Raw genomic sequence first — 13,057 nt, forward strand, 5'->3', positions numbered from 1 at the left:
ACTTTTTACCATCGCCTACGTTGCTGCATTGACCCAGAATCTGTAACTACACCGATTTTTCAACTGCTGAATGTTTTAATTGGTTTTGAAGCTGGTGATTGAAGTTTACAACTGAAATTCTCTTTGACAGTTGAACAAGCGAAACGTATGAGTGGTCCAGACTTGACAGTCTGCCTCACTCTACGGGGAATAAAACACTAATTTGACCTGAAATGATTATGCCTTACGGCTGGGCCACACCAGGAACATGAGCAAGCTTGTGGGTGTAACCCATATGACATAATGGGTTGCATTAAAAAGAAAGAAAAACACTCATATTATGAATTACTGTGCTTCTGTAATGTCACTCAAGCAAAACTCAGACTAGTCCCGCCCACCTGCTCCCGTCAGGTAGCATGTGCGTGTGTGTTTTCCAGCGCAAGATGCAGAGAGACGGAGAGCGTGACAGTAGAGTGTTGATATAAAAGTTAAAGAAATAAGGAGAGAAACAGAAGACAACTAGGAGCTACAACTAAAACGGGTTTTACTGGAGACTATAAAACGGCAGTGGTCGGTAGTTGAGAGTAAATACAAGTGAGTTAGTAAACTCGTTTGCTGTTGTTAGCTGCTAATTAGCCGCGCGCTAACTGCTCGCGCTAGCTTGGAAGTGCGGACATCCCCTTGACTTTCCCTAGATGAAACCTTTCCCCTGTTTACTGCTTCAAGAAGCCAAGTAATACAAACAGTCCATTAACCATTTATTTCATTGTAATTTCATCCACAATGAAAGCTAATGTATCTGATTTAAAGGCATTGAAGTTACATTAGCCTCATTAGCTATACTGTATGTTTATGTAGACATGTGGTTTTCTGCGGGGACGCCTTCGTTTCGTGCTTGTCCAGCCTTCTCTGCACAGAAATTGGTGAGCATGATCATTTAATTTCAATGAGGGATTTCCTTTTATTTTGCATTAATGGAGTCATTGTACTGAATTATTGTGTAGGTACAAGCTGTTTATTTACAAGCTGTTTATTTACAAGCTGTTTATTTACAAGGTTATTTCATGACTGGAAGTCATTTTATTTTGCACTTTATGTAACTTTTTGCTGATTTCTATGGCAGCTAAACTGTTTTGATCTATAACTTGCTGTGTTAAAGGGCACGTACAAAAATATAATTGTTTCATTTAAAGTTTGTGTCAATACAAATTTAATGATGTAACTACAGACAAAATAGATAGATAATTGATACTCATATTTCTCTGACCCTGTCTGTTGACAGTGTGGTAGGCCCATTATCTGCAGACACCCTCACACTCAGCCCTATCAAACAATTCCCCCTCTTTCCCACACACTTTCCAATGCCCTGGAACTCTTAACTCTAAACACCCCAGACTTCGATTTGTCCTCATTTATGGAACTCTGAGCTCGTTCCTATTTTTTTGGGACTCCTTTTTATTAGACTTCGACTTGAACTTACCTTTTAATTCCAGGAACTGTGTGTTAGTGGCCGAGTAGTAGGATATCCTCCTTCAGTGAATGATGTTTGATATTATTATTTTTTGTTTTTCATGAGTGTTTGAATTGAATGTGAATTTTGAAACCTATACTTGAATTTAAGGTTAATACGTAAAATTCAGGTTAAAGGGTGCACCCAAGATAGAGTTGAGATATTTTGAACTTGATACTGCACTTTTTCCTTTGTTCATATTTGTGACGTCAAATCTTTTATCATATTTCTATACTACTAAAGCCGGTATATTTTTGCATTTAAATCCCTGCTTCTGAGTCTTCTTTAAACATTCCACTGTGCTCCAGTAGTTGAACCTAGCCCTATGCTAGCCCATATACTATTTCACATTTTCCTATTGTAGCATTTACTGTCGATTCTTTATAAGTGTTACATGTGCATCACAGAACCTGTTATTTATTTCGGCGTCTGTGTTAACAGGTAAGAGCAGCCACACAGCCTGCGTGAGCAGTGCGGCCCGGCTGCGTGTCGGTGCGTCTCTTCTAGAGGTTTGAGGTCTCGCCTATTTTTTCCGTGTGCCGTGTGGTTCACAGCAAAAGTAGACTGTTGACCGTATATTGACATCATACCGACAACATTACTACAGTTTTTCTGTAGAATATGTCACGGACATGAAAAAAGTAAACATTTATATTTAACTCAACACTTCCTGTTTCCATTTTCAAATGATTTCAATTTTTTTTATGAACAGAACCTTCACTTGTTAACAAAAGGCTTTTATTCTGAAATATTTGCAGGACAGTGTTGGGGGGGGGGATGCAGTGACTTACACAATAAATGAATAGTGCTGGCTTTTAATTGTGGATTATTTACAAATGAGTACATGCTTCTTACACTTTTCCTGTCTAGATTAAATATAAATGACATTTATAATGCAATGAAATGTCCATTATGAAAGGCAAACTGTATGTTGAAAGGAAACACTGGCAATAGCAGCGCAGCAGCAGCAACTGCAACCAGACACTTTAAAGTTATTTTTTTTTTGGGGGGCATTTTCCATTTTTATTGACAGGACAGTGGATAGAGTCTTGAAAGGGGGGAGAGAGAGAGTGGATGCGGAAAGGGCCACAGGCCGGATTCGAACCCGGGCCGCCGCGGTCAGGACTAAGCCTTAATACATGGACGCCCGCTCTACCAACTGAGCTAACCCAGGCGCCCAGCAACCAGACACTTTAGACGTTGTGGTGGAGAGGAGGACACTGGACAAACTGTTTTCCATTATGGATAATCCTGACCACCCTCTCCACCACCTACTGGACAGACAGCAGAGCTCTTTCTCGAACAGACTGATTCAGCAAATCTGGAATATCAGAAAGGAAATCTTTCCTGCCCAACGCAATAACTCTCTACAACATCTCACCACCTTATAGTCTCTGTCACACACCATTCTGTTTTGCTCCTGCAATAACCTTGCATGTGTTGAATTTGCACATCAGTTAACTACCTCATTTAATTTTTACTTAAAAAAAAAATGTAACTTGCACACTTTTCTAATGTGTGTATATAGTATGCTATTGTTATTCTATGTTTATATTTTCTAAGATAGATGTCATAGTCTGGTATATATGTTTAATATTTTTTTTATATTGTATATTCTTTAGATATATAGCTGAGTAACTGTTACATAACCACCTCTAATATTAGTCATGGGCGGCTTTGCCTTAGATAGGGATGTCACGATACCAGAAATTTTGTAGTCCATACCAATACCACTGAAATTCTACGATTTTCGATACCAATTCTATACCATGGTAAAAAAAAAAAAAATCCCATGTACTTAAACATACACTCCTTTATTGCTGTTTGCATACTGTTTTTTGCAATGTTATTATTAACCCCCGATGATACGCCTCAAATTTCTTGCAAAAACCTAAATTTTTACATGATTACATTTGAACACCACTGTATCATTTTCCATTTTTACTGAATTGATCCTAATGTAGCCTACCTCAAATGCAAACTTGGTACGTTAACTGTACTGCCCACCGGCTGCTAACAGCTAACGTTAGCTCTGCTCCTGACAATTTCAAAACTGATTTGTTGTTCACAATGTAGCATTATCAGGGTTTTTAACTTTATGTCCCTCTTTAAGTCTGTGACAGTGCAGCGCTGCTCTGATGACATGTTGTTGGCAGGTTTACTATTGATATTTTCTAATTTCTCTCAGCAGGACTTGAAGCTCTGCGGTGTGAAATTATTATTTTTGTTACTCTTTGGTAACATTTTTGTACGAGCAAAACTCACAGAAAAAAAGCACAAGACATTTGGGAAAAGAGTACGGAAATGTGTCCCTATAAAATAACATTGCCCACGCAGAAAACGACCAAGATCTGCCTCCCGTTTGCCAAAGAATGTCATCCATTACCTGAAAACTTTCCCTACCAAACCAAAACAAAACTATGGTCATTGCTGACTGTCATCGCTTTCCACACAGCTTGAATTACAACTAGCTGGATGTACTGTAGCTGCATTTTATGTCTACTTCATTTCAGGGACATAATGGATGGCACATAAACACAGGGGCATTTATTTGCAGTCTGAATTTACTTCCCTTTTCAGAGTAACATAAATGAAGATCCTTGAAGCTTTTGTGGTTCTTGCATTAGGACACCATTATCCGTTAAGAAGTTATGATATATTTACATTAAATCCTGTGTAAGTGATAAATGTGGCTCCTATACTTTGAGACCATGATTTGCCCAGCCTTGTCTTAATAAGGTTTATCTTCACGTTACAATACTGTATGTCTCAACTGAAGCAAGTCACGCTTGATGAATGAAGTAAATCCCAGAATATCCCTTTTTAAAGCGCCATATCACCCCTCGGGATCGGATTTAGCTAGTTTAGTCCTGCAGATTGTGGCTGAGGGGGGCTGCTATAGGTGCCATGATGCTAACTGTGGATACCTATTTGGAATAAAGGAGATTATTAGACACTAAGAGGATTGGCTGGTGAGAGGCATAATGTGGGACAAGCCTTTCTGTCTCTGGGGACCAGGGAGATGATCTATAGTAGCGGTAGAGATAGCAGTGTTGTTTCGAGTCAGATTAAGAGATTAACAGCAGTTAGGCATTTTAAACCCCCAAACACTTTTTAGGTTTCGGAAAAAATGTTTTTTGCTGTAGATATGAGCTCCCAATTCTCTTAAGGCTTTTCCTCCTTTTTTTTTTCTTCCTTCCTGCGTTCACCTGAGGCAGCTGTTCAGTTTTTTAGTTACCTGACCCCCTTTAAGCCTACATTTAGCCAAGCTTACCTTCCTCAGTGGAGCAACAAATCCTGCGGAGCATTGAGAGAAAGGGGGGCTGCTTGGGACACTATCTAAAAATAATGTTTGTTGGCTAGAACATCCCGTTTAACAACACTTTTAGAAAGTCCTCCAGGTGGAAATCGAAAGTGGGAGGGGGGTCTTGTGGGTCGCCCTACAAAATTGTTGCGGTTATCAGTCGGGCATAAGGAGTGTAGATTATTATTGTAGAAGCATCAAGACTGTTTTGTCCCTGCTTGAGCTCGCCGATAGCCATCGGTACCCTCACTAGCCTGTCGATGCTGCTACCTTGCCTCTGGAACTATCTGACACACACACACACACACACACACACACACACACACTAACACAACTCATGACATACACACACATTGAAGTAGCAGATGAGAAAGGCATGAATTTCATGCACTGGTCAAATTTGAGAGTTCAGGTTATTTTGCTTCCATAACATGTTTGTTTAACTACACTTTGTCTATTAATGTCTGTAGATTCCTCCTAAATTCACCAAAAGTTAGCATTAGATAATGCATCACTTGCATATTGAACCATAACATTTCAGAAAACTTGTAGTACAAAAAAAAACTAGAATGGCACTCGGAGAATGCAGACCTCCGCCAAGGCGCGTGACTTTAAAAACAGATCACAGCTCACAGCTGGCGGTACCGCGAGGTGGTCGGCTTGTTATTAACACGGTGTGTTTCCCTGTAACGTATCGGCGGATGCCTCTCTCATTCAGCAGCCTTGTTATGTCTGTATAACGTTACACTACGTTGTCTCTCATCCCGTCATCTACCGCTTTTTTCTTTCTCATCGCGGACGGCCAGCAGCTCCCGCCGCACCGCAATGTCTCACCACAGATCCACACACATATCTCTCTGCTCTTAGAAGGAAGGAGGGAGGCTGGGTCATGCATCATCAACGCGTCATCAGCTACACTACGCATGTGTTACACCCTGTGGTCTTAATGCACAGGCTGATCGGAATTCTTAAAAAAAAATCCTGAATCCGGATCATGATCCGGATCGCCACCAACATCTAATGGATTGTTAGTTGCGCTACACCCCACCCTTCATTTCATTCAAATCCATCGCAAACTTTTTGAGTAATCCTGCTAACAGACCAACCGATGGACGGACGGATGGATGGACCGACGCTGGTGAATGCTGATATCTATTAGTTAAAGGTTTTATTCACCTGTAGTGACTTCTAAATGTATAGAATTTTACAATAGGCTGTGTTCTCTCAGACATAAATCTCCACTTCAGTAGCATTTACATCCACCAAACTATACAGTTTCATTCCTATCTGTATTCTGGATGTTTTTTATCAAAGCGTTTGTTCATATATCATTCACAGCCTGATTTATAGAACATCATATTCCTAAAAACATTACAAAAGAGGATTTATTTTATGGCTGTTGACATTATTTTCTGATTTATGGAGTCATAGGAGATATATCCAAAATTCCCTTTGTAAAAAAAACTTTGCCTCCAATATGTCAACAAAATGGTTGGCTTGTATCCATTGTTCAGAAATCTGATGCAAAATTAATACATCTTTAATAACAAAATGCTCCTCATTTGCATATTCAAACATACATTTTCAGAAAACATGTAATACAATAAATAATTGTCTTAATGTAAGAAATCAATTTGGGAGGTTTCATGGTGATATCTACTGGTTAACTACTTTTACCCTATATTCATATAGTGTCTCAACATTTTAGAGAGACCGAGACGGATTCATAAATAATATGCTTGACACTATAAAAGTCACGTGCAGCATGCTTTACATAGATGTCATGATGACACCTCCCCTGTCTCCCTTTCCTCTCCCAGCCCCATCATGAATTATTATTTAACTCCCCATCCCTCCGCCAGATGCCCTCAGAGTTCTCCACCCTTTGCCAGTCACCTGATTCTTGCTCACCTGCCTCTAACTGAACCACAGCTGTCCCTTGGTCCCTTATTAAGTGAATATTTTTCCAGCCACTTGCTCATTTCCATTTGATAGATGGATGACATTGTCTCACTGCCATTGTCTCACTGCCATTGTAGTCCTGTGATCCCTGCCTGTTCCCTGCCTGTTCCCTGTCCCTGTCCGTGTCCTATTCCTGTATCAGTATCTGCCTGCCTGATCGTCAATCTTGCATAAAGCCTCGTCCACACTGGGAACGTCAGGAATGCGTGGCGGCTGCGTTACCTGTTGTTTTTTTTTTTTATTTTGGCATCTGTTGTTAACAGGTTCGAGCAGCCACATGTCTCACTCTTCTAGAGATTCCAGGTCTCGCCTATTTTTGATGCGTGCCACGCGCAGTTCACAGCAACAACAGACAGTGAAAGTGATCTATTGACTGTATATTAACATCATACCAGCAAGATTACTATAGCTTCAATGTCTATCTGTAGAATTAGTTACAGAAATGAAAAAAAGTAAAGACTTTTTTTTTTTTTAAATCAACACTTTCTGCTTTAATTTCAAAATAAAAGCCCTCAAGTTTTTTTTCTGTGGAAAGAATTCTTTCATTTGTTAACACAAGGGTTTTATTCTGAAAAATGTGCCAGACAGTGCTGTAGAACATGCAGTTACTTGCAGAGCTCCATGAATGAATATAGTACGGGTTTTAATTGTGGATTATTATTTACAAATTACCACATATTTCTTAACCTTTATCTGTCTAAAATAAATATAAATGACATTTACAATGAAATTAAATGGTCATTATGAAAGGTAAACTCTATTTAGAAAGAAAGGGCTGGTAGCAGCAGAAACGCAGCTGCAACGCAGCTGGTGTGAACACCCGACGCGTAAATCACTCAGCCGCCACGCGCTCCTATCATTCCCAGTGTGGCTACCAAAACCTATATTGGTCATCACAGCCACTTGTCTTCCTGTATTGTACTTACAAATACGAAGCTGCAGGGGACTCTGGTCATTGAAAAGGATAAGACAAATGCTGACCCTGGTTACCCAGTGTTTTTGAATGGAGACACCGGTAGATGTTTGGATGCTCTTGAGGCAGTTATTCGTAGTCAGATAAGTTGTTATTGACCTGATGATTTTTCATGGGACCATGTGAACTCTTCTCAATGTGTCGGTGATTTTATGGAGTTAATGTGGTGTACCTTTATCAATTCAATTGACAATAAATGTTACATAATGCAGGTGCGCTGTGTGTTCTGCACTGTTGACCTGCTCCGAGCAGGTGGACCACGTGAGACAAGGTCATCCTGAGCACCCAGAATGCAGTGTGTCCCTGGATTGGCAATGGCACACCTTTGACTGCTCTTCCCCTCTCAATTACTACGTTTACATGCACAAAATATTCAGTTTTTTGCCCTTATTCTGAATATTCCTACTAAACTGATTATATGGCTAATCAAAATTAATATTCCACTAATATTCCCATTTACTTCCGCAGCCGTGCATACTCTGATTAATATAAATAGGCCCCATGATGCAAGTCCGACGGCTACGTCCTTTAAATAACTGAAATTTCTCTCCTTTTCCAACTGCAGTCATGTTGCTCCCGTGGTGTACCCTTGTTGTCACTGTTCTGCAAGCCAAACTGTGTTCTTCATGCAATTTTTTTTTTTTTTTACAGCTATGCACGAGAACAGACTCGGTTAGTTTGTGTACAATGCACAAAAAGGGCTCTGTGTCGCAAACTGCGTTAAAAACCTGCATATTCCGAATGTCCAAAAACATGTCCAAAGAATGGTCCAAAAACCTGAACAATATTGCCATATACTACATCTTAATCAGAATTTGAATAAGGTCTAATTTGGAATATCCAAGCAGTATATGCTGTTTACGTGACCCATATTCGTAATATTGTTAGGGATGCACCGATACTGATACCAGTATCGGGTCCGATACTGTACTCGTACTCGCAAATTGGCTCTGATTTAACGGCACCGATACCACTTTACAGCAGCACAACGTTAACCTCTTCCGAATGATAGTGGAATATTTTTTTGTGCATGTAAACATAGTCAATGAGGCACATACCTAAATAGAGCCCTAAAGGTTCTAAGTTTCTTCTTGACTTTGTTTTTTGGTGATTTGGGTGAATCACCCAAAGATGATTTGGAATAGGACTCCGGGGTACTATGAATTTATCCTGGTTCAACTTACGCAGAGATATTCTGAGGCCCGCTTTACAGTGAGAGTACATGGTTGCACTGTAGCACTAATCCTCTTCAGCATAACATATTGCAATAGGGTGCAATGTGGAGGAAAATAAGTAAAGTATTTCTACCTCTACCGCCACTGTTTATAGACATTTCGCAGGATAGATGCAAGGTATTAAGACTTTTACTGTACAAAGGCATGCATTGTAGAGATGCCTAAATAATGGAGTATTGATCGCTGGATGTGAATCATTGCCAAATAGTTGGAGGCCTTTCGTCACTTTAAGGGGTACATGCATCCTCTTGACTGCAAACAATCTCAAGGACTATGATTGATAAAGACAGCTCTCTATATAGAAGATCAGCTCAAATAATTCAGTTTTAGGGGGCAGCACTTCAAAAGCCATTACCATGAAGTGGTTGTATTTATCCTGATGTGAAATAGCAGCTACTCTATCAACGCTTACATTTTTACGACGGGGCTCCCTTTCATAATCTCGGCTCTGCTTTAATGTGTTGCCCTAATCAGCCTTAAATTGTCATCTTGGTTTGATTTAACTCGGCCATAATGAGAAATCTGCCTTTAGAATGACAGTAGCCATCCATTTATCCTTTCCATCTCTGTTAACGTGGCCTCTCAACAACTCCCCCAGACCCTCCAAATTGAAGTTGGAGGAGACAGCCGGGGCTGGATTGTGCGATGACAAAAAAATATAGATATTTTCCTGGACAGAATATTGGGTTTTTCATCATTCATATTGTAGGCTTATGAAAGAGTGGGGAGATTATTTGAAAAGTTTAATTCAAAGGGTTCTTTGAAATAGATCACTAATGGGCTTTGGTCAAATATATTTATAGTTTTGTGACCGTGTTGACTTGATGGGAAGCACAGAGTGAGGGCAAAATCTAAATGGATGATTTGCACAAGGAAAGGGTCCTTTGTGCTCAGCAGGCGTCACTCAAACTCCATTTCCCTCATGTCTGCAAGCGATTATGGAAGAATGAAAGTAAAATGAAAGCAGACCTATTTCTATTTAAGCTGTATTTGGTCGGTGACATGTTTGTTAAGCCTTTGTTGTGCTTTAATGGGAATATGCCACAGAGTCCTGGCGTTGGATAGTGCCTCAGATCTCTGCAGTTTTCTCCCACGTCACAATGCATTATTTTTACTTTGCCTTTTCTGCCGTCCTGACACCTGTTTCAGCTGACTTGAATGGCAATCAAGTAAGAGTGTAGTGATACCCACTTGGATTGCTGCTTTGTGGGGTGTGTATGCATTTATTTCTAAGGGTTGTAACGATTAATGTACTACATCGATGTATCGATTTATATTTCTAGAACCCAACTACATTAATAGGTATTCTGCAATTTGTCCTTCATGATAGGGCGTATATCGATCTAAAATCAATTTGCAAGGTAAATTATCTATTGTATCGAGACTAAGAATTTACACTTTGTACTTAAGCACGAAAAACGTCAACCATTATTTCCATCTCATACATAGCACACCAACTCCTGCATTAGGCCTGATCATTGGCATTGGACATACTGTAAATAGCGAGTTGCGGAATCCTCCTATAGCAGACTGAATGTGTTTGTATGGAAAATGCAAAATTTTCCCATGATTTATCACCCGCTTTAACACAAACAGATGTATGGTACAAAGTGATTTACTGGTGATTCATTGGTGCGCGTAGAGAGAATGCTGTTGAGTTACCTTTACTGTCTGCTGCGGCTGATAAATAATTGCTCTAAGTAAATCCTATATTGACACAGGTGTGAAATTATGTCTATATACCCCGCAGCCATATAATACTACGTGTGTTCTAGATATCTGGCATGTGTGTTTGTGTGTAGGCAAACCGAATTGATAAATTGCATATAGGCTACCAGTATCAAGGAGGGAATGCCTCCATGGTTTAAATTTATGCTAAGCTTAAAGGGTGACCATATTTTCAAACCCCCAAACCGGGACCCTTCAATTTACCCGCACATTCGTGAGCGCGCACAATGTTTTAACATGGCAATTAACTGTGGTTTGACTCGTAGGACGGGCTTCCAGTATAGGGCCTAGTGTTGTGTTTGTTTGACATAAGCTGCTTTATGATAATTTGAAGAGTTTCGTACTTAGTTTTTTTCCTTTTATTCCTTTTTTTAAATTTTTCCTACAATACATATTTGTACAACTGCATTTTACACTTGGCTGGTGCTAGCAATAAAACAAAGCCACCAGGTGCCATCAGATTTCTGAGTCAGTGTCTCTTCTTCCACCTGGCGCTGGTCCTAGTTTTAAGGGATACAGGTGAGTCACATTTCTTGCTGTGCCTATAGATTCCCCCTATAGCCTGGGCCATCTACATGAAACCGGTAAATGGGCTGGGAAATCACGGGCAAGCTAGCATACATGTGTAGAATATACTACACATCAATTTGTTGTTTTGAAGGCGTGATTACCAGGAGAGTTCATGCTCATCAGTTTGTCTGTCATCCATGTTCCCTTGAAGCAATTTAAACAGTTGCAGCCTCTGATTGATGTACTCTTCTTACACCCCACAGAGTGGTGCTCTGATTGATGATGTGTGTTTCCTTGATGCTTCTCGCAGAGATGCTGAGGATACTTGTGTGGATGGAGGATGGGGTGTTAATGCCCACTCAGCTTTGACAGCTGTGACTGCTGAGCAGCTGAGATCAGTGCTGTTGCATTTCTTTTGAACTGTTGATAGAGATTGGTAAAGGGGACGTAAAAATGAGGTCACAGCATACTGATAATGTTATTCTATTATCTTACACACATGCACCACTGTAGCTGTAAATGATTCTGTTACACCTGTTACACCTGTTACACGTCTTTATTGTACGGGATGAATTTAAATGGTGCGTTCAGACTGAGTAGCGTCCCGGACCACCTCAGAATGTGGACTGAGCAATCAGATCTCAATGCGTCTTAGGTGCATTCACACCGTACTTCGAGCTGACCACTTGTGATCGGATTACCCAAGATGCATGTTAATGCCAGGTGTGAACAGGGCCAATGTTATTGTTTAAATCAGCAAGAAAAAAAAAAGCCAAATCTTTGCTGGTTCCAGCATCTTAAATGTGAGAATATGTTGTTGTTCTGTTACATGTATGATGGATGGTCCATAGTTAATCCCAATTAATCACAAATTAATCACACTTTTTATCTCTTCAGTGGGCAGATGTTTGCTTTATGCAAATGTCTGTATTTATTACTGGAAATTAATTAACAAAACAATGATAACAAATATTGTCCAGAAACCCTCACAGGTACTGCATTAAGCATAAAAATGATGCTCAAATCATAACATGGCAAACTGAAGCCCAACAGACAACAACAGCTGTCAGTGTGTCAGTGTGCTGACTTGACTATTACTTGCCCCAAACTGCATGTGATTATCATAAAGTGGGCATGTCTGTAAAGGGGAGACTCGTGGGTACCCATAGAACCCATTTACATTCACATATCTTGAGGTCAGAGGTCAAAGGGTCCCCTTTGAAAATGGTCACGCCAGTTTTTCCTCGCCAAGAGTTAGCGCAAGTTTGGAGCGTTATTAATCCTTCTTCGCAACAAGCTAGTATGACATGGTTGGTACCAATGGATTCATTAGGTTTTTCTAGTTTCATGTGATGCCAGTATCTTCACTCTAGCTCTAAAACTAACAATCTAAAACTCCCAAGTTGCGTTAATATGTTAAAGAAATTAGTGGTGTTAAAAACAAATTTGCGTTAACACGTTATTATTGCATTAACTTTGACAGCCCTAAATGGAATACCTTTGATTTCTGCACTGTTGATCGAACAAAACCAGCCATTTGAAGAACTCAGCTTGGACTCTTAGACCTTTTATGAGCCCAAGATCACTATTTCAAAGAGAGAGAAAAAATCAATAATGAAGTACTTGTGCTGTAAGTTGCTACAGTTCCCTACTGTATTTGAATATTTGCTCAGAAACACTGATAGATAGTCACAACCTGTAAATTAGTATTGGGTGAAGCCCAGTTGTTATATTCCAATGGTGGCACTGATCAGAAATGAACCAAAAAGGTAGCTGCTGGTCACCTGAATGTTATCAGCCATTGGATGGGCCTTATCATTGGGTATCAGCCACCCAAACCTAAAGACGTTTTGTTT

At 39.9% G+C, this 13,057-nt stretch overlaps 1 long non-coding RNA gene across 1 annotated transcript in view; it reads left to right on the forward strand.

The window, feature by feature from the left end:
- Positions 1-369: 369 nt before the first annotated feature.
- The window catches only part of LOC119488140, a 76,178-nt gene continuing 63,490 nt past the window's right edge, over positions 370-13,057 (forward strand). The window contains exons 1-2 of the long non-coding RNA XR_005206879.1: positions 370-712; positions 838-902. This is a non-coding gene — a long non-coding RNA (uncharacterized LOC119488140). The remainder of the gene's footprint in view (positions 713-837; positions 903-13,057) is intronic.

Source organism: Sebastes umbrosus, chromosome 5 (assembly GCF_015220745.1).
Source record: "Sebastes umbrosus isolate fSebUmb1 chromosome 5, fSebUmb1.pri, whole genome shotgun sequence".
Classification (NCBI taxonomy): domain Eukaryota; kingdom Metazoa; phylum Chordata; class Actinopteri; order Perciformes; family Sebastidae; genus Sebastes; species Sebastes umbrosus.